This window comes from Dasypus novemcinctus, chromosome 13 (genome assembly GCF_030445035.2).
Source record: "Dasypus novemcinctus isolate mDasNov1 chromosome 13, mDasNov1.1.hap2, whole genome shotgun sequence".
NCBI lineage: Eukaryota > Metazoa > Chordata > Mammalia > Cingulata > Dasypodidae > Dasypus > Dasypus novemcinctus.
Genome location: NC_080685.1, coordinates 48,585,357 through 48,600,250, shown reverse-complemented (window position 1 = coordinate 48,600,250; position 14,894 = coordinate 48,585,357).

Genomic DNA, 14,894 nt, shown 5'->3' with positions numbered 1-14,894 from the left:
TGCACCCAGAATAAATACTCTAGTAAGCCAGATGCCAAGACACCAACAAAAAATACAATCCACTCCAAGAAACAGGAAGATATGACCCAGTTAAAGGAACAAGATAAGCCTCCAGATGGCATAAAGGAGTTGAGACAACTAATCATAGATGTTGAAACAAATTTCCTTAATAAATTCAATGAAATTGCTGAAGAGATTAAGGATATTAAGAAGATATTAGATGAGCACAACGAAGAACTTGAAAGCTTATATAGAAAAATAGCAGATCTTATGAGAATGAAAGGTGTAATAAATGAAATTAAAACTACACTGGAATCATATAATAGCAGATTTGAGAAGGCAGAGGAAAGATTAGTGAGTCTGAAGAAATGGCCTCTGAAAGTGAACATATAAAAGAACAGATGAAAAATGGAAAAAAAAATTGAACAAGTTCTCAGGGAACTAAACAACAACAAGAGATATGAAAGCATACATGTCACAGGTGTCCTAGAAGGAGAAGAAAAGGGAAAAAGGGCAGAAGGAATATTGGAAGAAATAATGGAGAAAACTCCCCAACCTTATTGATATACATAGATATCCATATCCAAGAAGCACAATATACTCCCATCCGAAAAAATCCAAATAGACCAACTCTGAGACATATGTTAATGAGAATGTCAAATGCCAAAGACAAGGGAAGAATTCTGAAAGCAGCAAGAGAAAAGCAATGTATAACATCTAAAGAATACCCAATAAGATAAAGTGCTGATTTCTCACCAGTAACCATGGAGGCAAGAAGACAGTGGCGTGATGTATTTAAGATACTGCATGAGAAAAACTTCCAGCCAAGAATCTTCTATCTGGCAAGATTGTCTTTCAAAAGTGAGGGTGAGTTTAGAATATTCACAGATAAACAGAAACTGAGAGAGTCTGTAACCAAGAGATCAGCTTTGCAGGAAATACTAAAGGGTGTGCTGGAACCTGAAAGAAAAGACAGAAGAGAGAGGCCTGGAAGAGAGCCTAGAAATGAAGTATTTTATCAATGAAAGTAACTAAAAGTATCAAAAGAGTGCTGAAAATAAAATATGACAGATAAAACTATTGAGAAATAAATTTAACCAACAATGTAAAGCACTTATATTCAGAAACTACAACTGGTTGTTAAAAAAAATTTTTAAAAGGCCTAAATAATTGGAAGAACATTCCATGCTCATGGATTAAGAGACTAAATTTCACTAAGATGTTAACTCTATTCAAATTGATACACAGATTCAATGCAATCCTGACAAAAATTCCACTCGCATTTTTAAAATAAATGGAAAACATGATTATCAAATTTATTTGGAAGTGTAAGGGATCCTGAATAGTCAGAACATCTTAAAAGGAAAAGCAAAGTTGGAGGACTTTCCTGTCTGGACTTTAAATCATATTACCTAGCTAAAGTGGTAAGAACAGCATGGTATTGGCATAAAGACAGACACATAGACTAATGGAACTGAATTGATGGTTCAGAAACAGACCCTCACATGTATGTCATGTGATTTTTTACTAGTCTGTCAAATCCACCCAACTTGGGCAGAACAATCCATTCAACAAATGGTGCTGAAAGAACTGGATATCCATAGCCAAAAGAAGGAAAGAGGACACCTATCTCACATCTTATATAAAAGTTAACTTAAAATGAATCAAAAATCTCAATATAAAAGCAGGAACCATAAAGCTTCTAGAAGAAAATGTAGGAAAATATATTCAAGTCCTGGTGGTAGGTTGGTAGATTCTTAAAGGAGATAAGAGGTGGAATGAGATGGACTACTGATGTTTAATGTATGTAGAAGTTTTAATTAGCTTTACTGTAAAAGTGTGGAAATGTACAGAATTGATGGTAACACATTATTGTGAATAACAGCTGGTTTAAAATGGGGATGTGGCTGAAAATAGTCCTCTAGAGATGTAAATGCCAATCGACAGAATACTAGAGGATAATCCAGGGACTGAAAAGTACAGTAAATGCAGAGGTGGATGAGAATTGTTGTTGATGGGACAGATGCAAGAGTGTCCTTTGTGAGCTAGAGAAAATTTACATCTATTGCAGGGTGGTGGGAATGTGGAGAAGTATAGGAAAAATACAACTGGAGTGACCTATGGACTGTGGTTAACAATAATAATGTAATATTCTTGCTTCTATGCCAAAGATGAACTGTGTTGATAATGGCAGTATGGAAAATATGTGCCAAATGTACACTATGGACCTGGTAATAATTGGATATTATGTCACAATCTGTAACAAATGTTCCAACACCATGTGGTGTGTTGATAGAGGGGCACTGTTAGGGAATTCTACACATGTTGTAAGTTTACAACTTCTGTCATGAAAATATATATATCAAATAATAATAGGGTGGGTTTGGGGAAATATACACCAAATGTAATATAAGGACTAAAATTTGTAGTAAGATTGTGACATTCTTTCATAATTTGTAACAAATGTCTCACGACAATGCAAGGTGTTGGTGGAGGGTTGATGTGTGGGACCTCTGTATGATGTTATGCATGTTTGCTTTGTGTAGAGCAACTTTTACTAGTGGTAGGTAGGACAAGTGGTGGTAGGACAAAAGTTCACAACTTTTACTTTATACTTATTGTTTATGTATAAATGATATAAAAATAATGATAATAGGGTGGGTTGGGGGAAAATATTTGCTTAGTGGTAATATTTTGAGGATGCTCTTTAATCATTCATTAAAGATGTTTAACAACAATGCAAGTTAATGGTGGTAGGGTGAGGTATGAGAGCCCTGTATGATGTTATGTATGTTTGTATCGTAAGTTCACAACTATTATAACACATTTATTGTTTATGTATGTTCCTGTATGAATGATATATTTCAATAAATTTTAAAAAGTAGAATAAAGGATAAACCTCATATGATTATCTCAGTAGATGTAGAAAAAGCATTTGACAATTTACAAGAAATTTTCATGATAGAACATTCAACAAACAAGGAATGGAAGAGAACCTCCTCAACAGGATAGAGAAACTCCGTAGCTAACATCCTACTTATTGGCGAAAGCCTAAATTGTTTCTCCCTGAGATAAAGAACTAAGCAAGGATATTCATTCTTGCCACTCCTATTCAATAGTCTACTTTAGGTTCTAATCATGAAAATAGGCAAGGGGAAAGAAGCATACAGACTGGGAAGGAAGAAACAAAACTATATTTGCAGATGGCATGATCTTGTATATAGAAAATCCTAAGCAAACCACAAATGAAGAGATAAAAAAGTTCAACAATGTGGCAAGACATAAGATGAATATACAAAAATCAATTTTTATTTCTATACATTAGCTATGAACATTCAGATAATGAAATTATGAATACAACTCAATAATAACAGCAAAAAGAATAAAATACTTAAAAACAAATTTAACAAAAGTGCAAGATATATATGCTGAAACCTATAAAACTTTGCTGAAAGAAGTTAAAGAAGATATTCCATGTTCATGGAACACAAGACTTAAAATTGTTAAGTTGGCAATACTCCCCAAAATGAATAAACAGATTCAATGCAATCCCTATTAAAATCCAGTTGCTTTTGTTTGGTACAAATTGACAAGCTGATCCCAAAATTCATATAGTGTTGCAAAGGAACAGAAGAGTCAAAACAATCTTGAAAAAAAGAAAAACATTGAACTATTCACATTTCTCAATTTCAAAATCTTCTTCAAAGCTACAGTCATGAAGACAGTGTAGGACTGGTATAAGGATAGAATAGAATTGAGAACCCATAAAATCAGCCCTCACATTTATATTCAATAGGATTTCAACAAGTGCACCAAGACAACTCAATGGGGGAAAGGAGTTTCTTTGACAAATGGTGGTAGGACAATTGAATATCCACATGGAAAAGAATGAAATATAACTCCTGTCATACACCACACATAAAAATTAACTCAGAATTAATCTTAGAACTGAATGTAAGAGCTAAAACTATAAACTCCTTAAAGAAAACATAGGAGTAAATGTTTATGGCCTTGGGTTAAGCAGTTTCTTAGCTACATCAAAAGCACAAACAACAAAAGAAAAACATAGATGTTTTGAGTTCATCAAGATTAAAACTTCTTTTGCATCAAAGGATACTACCAAGAAAGTACAAAGACAACCCACCAAATGGGAGAAAATATTTTCAAATCATATATCTGGCAAGAGACTTTTATCCAGAATGTATAAGCAAGTCCTACAACTCAACACTAAAAAGACAAGTAACTCAATTTAAAAATGAATATTTTATAATTTGAATAAAAATTTATCTTGAAATGGATTAGTTATTCACTGTAGTTTTGTGTTGGTATCTATGAAATGCCCCAGCCAATTTTACTGTTATTTTCTAGACTTAGAATTTTCTAAATCAAGTATGTCACAGAAATTCAAATCTTAAACACCTGCCACAGAAAGTACCATGTTTACAAATACCAGGGGACAAATAACGGCATACAAGCGTCATTGCTATTGCTATATTTGTATACCATTAGAAAGTCTTATCCTAGTCCATCCTTTCACTAAAGATACAACTGTTTGAGTCCTGGTTCTCTGTACATGGTCTTTGTTCTAACCCTCTTCCTTATATGATTCTAAGACATCCCCATCTGTCTATGTTAGGCTAATAGAAACTAAATTCCTACCTTAACCAGAGACACATGCCAAAAATATTCCACATCCTCTCTCTTCATCACTGGTTTTCAGTTTCCTCTTTCATTCTGGTACTTGCAGGTTGCCCATTCTCAGGTATGACTTCAAAAAAATATTTGATATATTTAGCCAGCGTTTCTAGGTTTCTATATAAGATTTGTTTTCAGATTACATAGTCCATCGATTTGTTAAAACAATAGGTGTATTAATATTTTTTTAAAATTTAAGTTGAGAAAGAAAAGAAATATCCATGAATTCCATTTTCTCTTTATCCAAAAACAAAGCAAAATCTCCAAACTTCCCTGTGCTGTTTCTTTCTGACTGTATTTATCTTTCACAAAGCCCAGCAGACATAGCTAAGCTACTATTAAAGGAATTTACAAAGCTTTGAATTCGGTGACAATACTTTCTAGTATATCAAGCAGCCACTCAATCTCCTCACTCTATGTTGATATGTCAAGGCTGCCTAGTTGAATTTTAAGACCTACCTCTTACAAATATTTAATCTTGAGCAAGTAATTTAATATAGTAATAGAAATCATATCTTCTCCACAGGGTTGCTGAAGGGGTTAAATGAAAGAAGTATATAATATACTTAATACACTGGCTGGCCATAGTAAGCACTCAGCGACATTCAACTAAAAAATAGGTCTTTTACGACACCAAATTATCCTGACATTTATATAGGCTAACAGGCTGTCACAATGAGGATTAAAAAGATGCTTGTTTAAACATCCTCTCTAGGCCTAGGCCCAACTCCTACATGAGATCACTATTTATGTAGCCCTTCAATTTTTCTTAGTGTTTAAGTTAATTACTATAAAGGGAAAATACTGCGAATGCCACTTGGTACTTTGTGGGCATGTTAGTTTCCTTCCTTTCTTTATTATTACTTATCTTGCCACAAATCTGTAAGAGCTGGGGCTTGGAAATTATCTGCCGTAGAGGTGTTAAGATTTTTGAAACACTTCTTTTTGGAAAATTTATATGAGAAATTTATTTGTACCTCCCCTTCAAATTAATCAAATCTCAACATTTATTAATGTATTCCCAGCTTGGGCTATATTTTAAGTTAGGTATAAAGAGGGAAGTTAGTGAATAAATTCAAGCTACTCAGAACTAATCTCCATCAGTTATTTAATCATACAGAAAAGGCTTTTCATGGAGAAATTACGCTGATCCTCCAGAAAGTGGTCACCACATTTTCTTGGCCATACTATACACACAACACTTAGGAATTGTTCACATGAAAGCCTTGGCTAGTAACTTTGTCCAGTGGCCTGGAACTGATTCTGATATTGAAAGGATTATAAATCTGTATCATACATGCCAGTCTACTCAGCGTAACTTAACAAATGTCCCTTCTATTCCAGAAGGTGAGACCAAAAATCTTGGCCAATAATCCATATTGATTTTTCCATTCTAATTATGGATGACATTGATTTTGGTAAATTTCATCTTATACTTTGTAAAAGTCCCACTTCCATCCCACATATTTAGTGCAACCAGAATATCTCTCAGTCAATTATTTATAATAGGAATCTCTAGATACCCTTGTTAAGGGAATAATGGTAACTTGGACAAGTGTCACGTCCAAAATTAAATCTCATTACTTTTGAAAATTATTATTAGGCTAAAATAATGCTGTTTATAGTATGCAACTCAGATCCAAGCACAAATTGTTTTGGAATACCTCTTATCTAGAGTCTGGAAAAATCTGTTATCTAAAGTTGTAAGCATTTTTCTGCCACCTGGGAAGTATAGGTTTCTTGGCTTAACATTTAAGGTAGTACATCCCTTTGATCTAGGATAACCTTTCCAAAGTGGGTTTACTTAAGCAAACGAAGAAGGGCAAATACATTTTCTGAACAGGAAATGTTTGAAGAAATGTGACCCTAAGGAATTAAAGAACTTTTCACAATAATATAAAAAGTTGAAATTAGTGGAGACAGCAATGTATTTCTTCAAATTGTTTCCTTTATGGAAATATTTCCTACGTACAGATTTAGATCACACTGCTTAGTCTCACACTCATGAATGTGAGTTTATGTCACTGAGTTTCCTTCCCCATGACCAGGCTAGAGCAAATTAATAAACCATCAACTTGCACTTTATTATCAGTTAACTGTCTTGCTTTCTGAAGAAACTTGATGTGGCTACTCCAAGTGTGTTCACTAATGCAGAAAAAGATCTAAAATATACAACACAGAATCATGATCCTTACATCATTTATCCTACCCATCTCTTTCTTAATACCTTCCTTAACTCTTCCTTTCTTTATTTAAGATAAGATCAGCTGCCATAACAACCCCTAAAGTGATAGAAATCTACCACATAAAGTCTAAAACCTGTGATTAGATTTTCCTAATCACAGGTCAGTTTTCCTCCAAGTCATGATTCATGGACCCAGGCTCCTTTCCTTTTGTGACCTTGCCATCTTCAACATGTGGCTCCCAAGATAACCATATTCATTGGTATCAAACCGTACAAGGGGAAAAATCATAGACAATGAAGTATGAGAAGTCTTTATGGATCAGGAATTGAAGTAGTACACATGACTTCTACATAGATTCCACTGGTTAAAAGTCAGTTATGTGACACAGATATAAGGGAGACTGAAAAATGTAGTCTAACTACATGCTCAGGAATAACATTTGAACAGCTGACCAGTAATAATTATATTATCTTAGTTTCTTTATCAATCACCTTCTTTTTCCATTGGAAGTTTACAGTTGTCCTCAGGAGGCTACAGTTCTCATTTCTAGCTTATTGTGAGCTGAGGGTGGTGGGAGGTTTTCATGTTCTAGAAATCAGAGAAGCTAATTTCCATTCAGAAGTTCCTTATTGCTACATGAGTATTCTAGTCTTTATAGTCACCCACTTGAAAGCAGGAGCCAAGACCAAAAACAAAGAAGTAGAAGCATGATCCTCACCACATGTTAGTGGGGAAATAAAAAGAGCCAGCCTGGGATTGCTAAAGCCCGACCTGGCTTTGGCTGTTGATCTCTAACACATGGGATATGACAAATAGATTAAAAACTAGATCCAGCTGAATCCTTACAAAGAAACCTCAATTTTATCCATATAGCCTTAGGTGAACACTTTTAATACTTAAAAATTAATCAGAAACTTATTCTGGATACATCTCTAGGGATACCTATTTTACGCTTACATCATTTTCTTCTACAAAAGTTAATTCTCATAATTTTTTATTGATTTCCTATCAATTTAATTGAGTTCACTGAGACTGGATCATATAAATTTCAGAGTGCAGATAGGCTAGTATGACATTGCAATGTTGAAGATTTAGAAGGCCACTCTAAGAGAGGGTTCTTCAACAACAGAGCAAGAAGTTTCATTCCCTTGGTGTCATCTGATATTGATTTTTCAGCTATACCTACTGACAGCTCTCTAGAACTACAAAATGAAAGCTGCACTATGCCCTCACTTTCCTAAAAAGGAGGCACCTGGAATTTTTACACATAATAACAATGTATAGAGACAGATATTAAATATTCTAAATGAAAGAAGTTAATTTACATATTTGGGCTATGACTTAATGTTCTAGTTCTGATATTGAACAAGGCACTTTGCTAGGCTCTTTGGAAATGTGGGGGAGATGTAGCAATTAAATGAGTGGTCTAGGTAACCTCAGTGGTGTGGGAGGAGATAAGGAATATATAGTACCTAAATAAAGCATACAGTCTGATAGTAGTGCTGAAGCAGAAATATAAGCAAGATATAATGGAGTACAGATAAGGACTATATTAATTCTGATGGGGGTATAGATAAGAAAGCACATAGAGGAGACAATGTTTGAATTGGGTCTTAGAAGAAGATTGGATTACAGAGGATGGAGATGTTGCAGTAAGATTTATATGAGCAAAGACACAGAAATAAGAAAGGCCATATTTGGAAAGTCAAGAGTAATCTGATTTCACTGGAAGCACAAAGGCATTAATTCAGTGAATATTTATTGAATGTTTATTAGGTGCCAAATACTATCGTAAGCCCTTCAGATAATCTATGAACAAAACAGATTAAAAAAACAAAACAACAACAATAAAATCTCTGACTTGCATCCTTCAGTGGGTAGAGGGAACACAGAGAATGTAAGAGAGAGTAAGAAGATAAGAGTGAAAAAGTTGAGGCCAGTATATTGAGGAGCCTATATTGCCAATAAACCAAAGAGCCTGGGTTTAAGATATGGATCTGGAAATCCTTGCATGCGTATGAGAACTGAAGCCCTGGGGGTGAATATGGTTTCCCAGTGAAGAAAGAGATCTGAGGAGAAAATTTTGAGGAATATCCACATTAAATGGGGAAGCAGATGTGGCTCAAGTGATTGAGCTCCTGCCTACCATAGGGGAGATCCTGGATTCAGTTCCCAGTGCCTCCTAAAGAAGATGAACAAGACAACAAGCTGGTGTGACAAGCTGGCACAACAGGCTATCGCAGCAAGATGGTACAACAAGATGGCACAATAGGATGAAGCAAGAGAACAAGAGACACAAGGAGAAGATCATAATGAGAGACACAACAAAGCAGGGAGTGAGGGTGGCTCAAATGATTAGGTGCCTCCCTCTCACATGGGAGGTCCCTCATTCGGTTTCTTCATTATTTAGTTAATACTTTGGTTTTTGATATACTACTATGTTAATTTTGTTAAGTTGTTACAGCCTTGGCCATTGGACCTCTTCCAGGTGGCTCTTTTGTACCTTTCACATGCCCCTACCCATTAGTTTTTTGAGCCTTTCTTTCGATTTTTGGTACTACAAAGTTCAGCTTGTATTTTCTATTTCCCAGTCCTAGCATCAGCTATTCCTCAAAGGATCCTTGGTTTCTTTTATTGAAGAATGAGACTTAGAAACCCAGGTGAATATCAATTATTAAACGCCTTCATTGATAAAACAAAGTAGCTGGGGTGAAAATGGGGAAATGTATAAAATAAATATACATGAGTCCATAATGATATAAATAAATGATTGAATAAAAAACAAATGGGAAAGAAGAGGCAAATCTTCCTTACAGAGTATGGAATATGTGAATACTTTCCCCTGAAGGTGGTGGAACTTACTCCTCCCCACTTGAGAAAGGGCTAGGCTTGGTGACTCGCTTCCAAAGAATACAGGGAGGGAAACGGACTTTGTCCCAGTGGTTAGGGCGTCCGTCTACCACATGGGAGGTCCGCGGTTCAAACCCCGGGCCTCCTTGACCCGTGTGGAGCTGGCCCATGCGCAGTGCTGATGCGCGCAAGGAGTGCCGTGCCACGCAGGGGTGTCCCCCGCGTAGGGGAGCCCCACGCACAAGGTGTGCACCCATAAGGAGAGCCGCCCAGCGCGAAGGAGGGAGCAGCCTGCCCAGGAATGGCGCCGCCCACACTTCCCATGCCGCTGACGACAACAGAAGCGGACAAAGAAACAAGACGCAGCAAAAAGACACAGAAAACAGACAACCGGGGGAGGGGAGGGGAATTAAATAAATAAAAAAAATAAATCTTTAAAAAAAAAAACCAAAAAAAAAACCCAAAGAATACAGGGAACAGGAAAATCATAGCTTCACACTGGAGAATCTAGCAAGCAGGACATTACCTAAATAATGAAGATTAATATCACCAATGCTGTCACATGGGTACCTTCAATATGATGTGATGAGAAGAGCACTTCTCCTCTGTGGTTTCCTTCTCCAATACTTACAACTCCAGTCTAACAATAAGAAAGATATCTGATAAATCCAGGATGGGAGACATTCGACAGATACCTGGTCAGTACCACTAAAGACTTTCAAGGTCATAAGAATAATGGAGAGCCTGAGAAACTGCCACAAGAGAATAATGGGAAGACATGACAACTAAATGCAATACAATCCCTTGGATTGAATCCTGTAACCAAAAGAGGACATTAGTGGAAAAGCTGGTGAAACCCAAATAGAGTCTGGAGTTTAGTTAACTGAAAAATAATTGATGTTCTCTTAAGTAGCTTCCAGCTGGTAGTTATAAGAATAGTATTTATTATGCAGTTGCTTCATAATTGTGTCCATGTTGCTCGCAAAGTGCCAAGAACACATGAGGTAAGGAAATCATTAAAGTGGGATAGGAGGCGTTAATCAACATTTTTTCCTCTTCTGACTTCCTGTGGTTGTGTATTTCAGTGATACACTGTGTGGTTAGCCCAAAGCAATTTTTGAGGCAGTATTGGTAAAGGTGTACTGTCTCTCTTGTCTGTTACATTCCCAAATAAGCACTTACCCTCTGCCAGTAGTAAGGCTAGCTTCAAGTGAGCCAGCAGGTTTCTATCTGTCAGCAGCCCTGAGTGGTTGCACCTCCCATGCTGCACTATCAGAAAGCAGCACACTATGAAACTGTTGCTGTGTTGACGGGCATGCTACCTTTGGCTCATTTGATTTTCCCGAACAGTTTCTTTGCTTTTAAAAACAATACAGTTTATGGAGCCCCAAAGTGAAATCATGCTGGCTTTGATTCATGACATTTTCCTGAGACTTTATAATGTTTCATTTTTCTAAATAAGCAATTTCAGGTCAGGTAAAAATGTGAGTAAATCATGCCTGGCTCTTGTTCTGAAAGTATCCATTTCTGTTCATTCCCCTTTTCCCCCTTTCATGGCTTTGGGACAATCAAAATAAGCAATGCCTCCACGCTGGAGCCTTTCTGAGTGTGTAATATATAAATGGTATACCATGAGCAGGGAGCAATATTTCCCTACCTTGGTTATTACCAACCTTAACGTTTCCTCTGGCAATTCTCTGAAACAGAGCAATAATGTGGGGTAAATACTTTGGCACACTTAAGACCCTAGGAGGATCAAAGAGGCTGATGTGACAGTTCACGAAACGGGGAGGAAGCTAACAGTCCCCCACTGCCAACACTAACACAGCTCTGTGTTGAGAGTCTGGGAGAGTCCAGTTGCCAAGTGTCTGCCTGCATTTTCTCTGAGGGGGCCAGCCCCGGAGCAGGTCAGGAAAATTATGGCTTTTATCAAGCAGACAGACACTGTGGCTCTCTTTGAGGATGGCCAAAGTCTCACTCACTGTTGGTAACAGCAACACATATGGTCTTTTAAAGAGAGGACATGAATATTTTCATTAACTGGGAAAGAAGGTGCCCACATGAGACTTCATTTATTTGGAATACTTCAGGGATTAGTATGAAAGGGATGAGATGTTTGTAAAAAAAAAAAAAAAAAAAAATTAAGAGTGAAGGCTCTGGAGACAGACTGCCTGTGTTTTAATCCTGGCCCTTTCCTTTACCATTCCGTATGAATGAGCAAATTCTCTAACCCTGCTGACTCAGCTACCCTCTCAGTAAAATGAGGAAAATAATAGCATCCAAGCAGAAGGTCGTCCTGGCAATTAATGCATAAGAAGTACTTAAAACATTATATTAGTCAGCCAAAGGCACACTGATGCAAAGTACCAGAACTCTGTTGGCTTTTATAAAGGGTATTTATTTAGGTAGAAGCTTACAGTCGCTAGGCACTAAAGAGTCCAACTCAAGGCACCGTAAGAGGTACTTTCTCACCCAAAATCATTGGCTATGTGTTGGAGCAAGAGGGTGGGCAGTGTCTCTGAAGTTTCAGCCTTCCTCTTCCTCTTGAGGCTCTGTGGCCCCAGCTTCTTCCTATCTCAGCTGTAGGTTGTGATAAGGCTCATGTCTCTCCCCTGGGCTCATTTCTTCTGGGGCTCAGCTGCTTAGTTTACTTCACAAATTCAGCTGTAGACTATCAGGCTCTTCTCTCTTCCTGGGGCTTCTGCCATGTCTAATGAGCTCTCTTCCTTTGTGTTCTTCTTTGTGTATTTGCTTCCACGGGAGAGTCTGTTTGAGCCTATCAAGGGGGTGGGGATTCAACCTGGCATGCCCTAATGATGTGGTCAAATAAAAGCCCTAATCTTGATTTAATAAAGTAAAATGAAACCTCTGAATCTAATACAATCAAATATGCCCAGAGTAACAGACTAGTTTACAAACACAATCCAATATCTATTTTTGTAATTCATGAACAATATCAAACTGCCACAAACACTGACTGGCATATGATAAACTCTCAATAAATTTCAGTTGCTGTTATTATTTTATTTTAATCATCATTCAGGAGAGAAAATAATCAGGCTTTCTAATGTCCTATGAGCAAATCTTTTAGATTATCCTTCAAATATTCACTACGGAATTAAAATGTACTAGGCATTGTGATAAGCACGGTGGATAATTCAGGAATAACTACTCCAGTTCTGATGGAAGAGATAAGATAAATGTGTGCAAAGGTCTATGCTACATGGGAGTGTCTCCCTCTGGTATGGCACTGATTGCAAAGTACTTTGGGATTTCAGACAAAGCAATGAATTTCCTAGTTATGGGAATGTGCCAATCTTTATGAATGAGGGAGCCTTTGGACAGAACCTGAATAAAAAGTGGAATTTTTTTTTAATGGTGGAGAATGATGGCAGGCAAAAGTTTGGGGGAGTGGAGGTGAGAGGGGAGTGGGGAGGACTCAGATGGATGCAATGATATACAAAAGATGCTGAGGATGTTCTTGAGAACCAGGTCTTAAACATGGCCTTAAACATGGGATTACACAGGTCTTAAACACGGGATTCTCGATGAAGAGAAGTCCATAAAGAGAGAAAGGGCAGCTTATAGAAGGTCTTGACCAAGAAAGTTTGCATTCTTATTTGGTTAGAAAATGGATCTCTTTAGGAAGAATTTGGTGGTGCTGTGAATTTTTGGATTAAAGGGATACTCTAGAAATTGTCTTTGAGTAAATACTTTGATATCCTTTTAGCACTTCCTCACATAGCCCAGAAAGGCATTTTTGGCATTTATCAATGTGTCTGGCACAAAAGCCCTTAAAAAAAAATCTTAAAAATTTAACAAAATAGGAATTGTGGAAAGATGGCATTGGATTAGGCAGGCAGGGCTCAAATATGACCAAAAAAAAAAAAAAAAAAAATGGAGAAAGAGCCAAAAACTGTCCAAAGGACCTGTTTTAGAGGTCAGCAGTCCACGACAGTGCTTCACAACCTCCAGGAGGATGAGGGCCAGAAAGATGAAGAAGCCGAAAAAAAAAAAAAACCTGAGTTACCAAGCCCCTGCAGCAGCCAGGAAGGGATCCCTCTCCCACCCCCGAGATATTAAACACCTGGTTCACTGCAGCTGACTGAGAGGGAAGCAGACATTTTCATCTCTGTCAGTTGTTATAAGGGTAAAGGGAGGGGAAAACATGGACCTTTCCTTCAGTGAATTCGGCCTGTAGAGCCCACTTGAATCAGAGCTTTGGCAAGACCAAAACACAGGAAAACTGCAATGGAAAGAAAAAGCTCTGTGGAAAGTGTGCCAACAAGTACCATCTGTGGGCTGGTCTGGAAATTGCATGGACAAAAACTGCTTTGGTTCTCTCTGTACCCTAACTTCTGGGAGAAAATCTGTGCCCCACTAGTGGGTTCCTGGCATGATTTTGATAACCTACATTGGGCAATTTTAAAGACTTATAATAAGTTGAACCAAATATCAAAGAAGTGCTGTGGGAAAAAAAAAAAACAATAGGCAAGAAAGAGAAATTGGCCATCAGAGTAAATTCACCAACATATCCAGAAACCTAGGCATCATCAAAATATTACAAGTCATATTAGGAAACAGGAAGAGATGGCCCAGTCAAAGGAACAAGCCAAATATCCTGAAGAGATATAGGATTTAAGGCAATTAATCAGTGATAATCACACAACTCTCCTAAATCAATTTAAAGAATTGAAAGAAAATATTACTAAAGAAATAAAGGATATTAAGGAGACACTGAGTGAGCATAAAGAAAACTTGGAAAACCTGCAAAGAAAAGTAACCATTTAGCAATGAAAGAATGAGATTAAAAATACATGAGAGGCACATAAGAGCAGATTTAATTAGCTCAAAGGCAGAAGTAGTGAACATCTGAACTTGGAAAGACAGGAAAATAGAAAGAGAAAAGATTTGAAAAAATGAAAAGGGATCTCAGAAAACTGAATGAAAACACAAAATGCACAAGCATACACATTATCACTGTCTCAGAAGGAGAAGAGAATGGAAAAGGGCAGAAAGAATATTTGAGGAAAAAATGACTGAAAACTTCCCAACCCTTATGAAAGACATAAATATCAATATCCAAGAAGGACAATGCACCCCAAACAGAATACATCCACATAGACCTACCCCAAGACACCTACTATTTAGAATGACAAATAT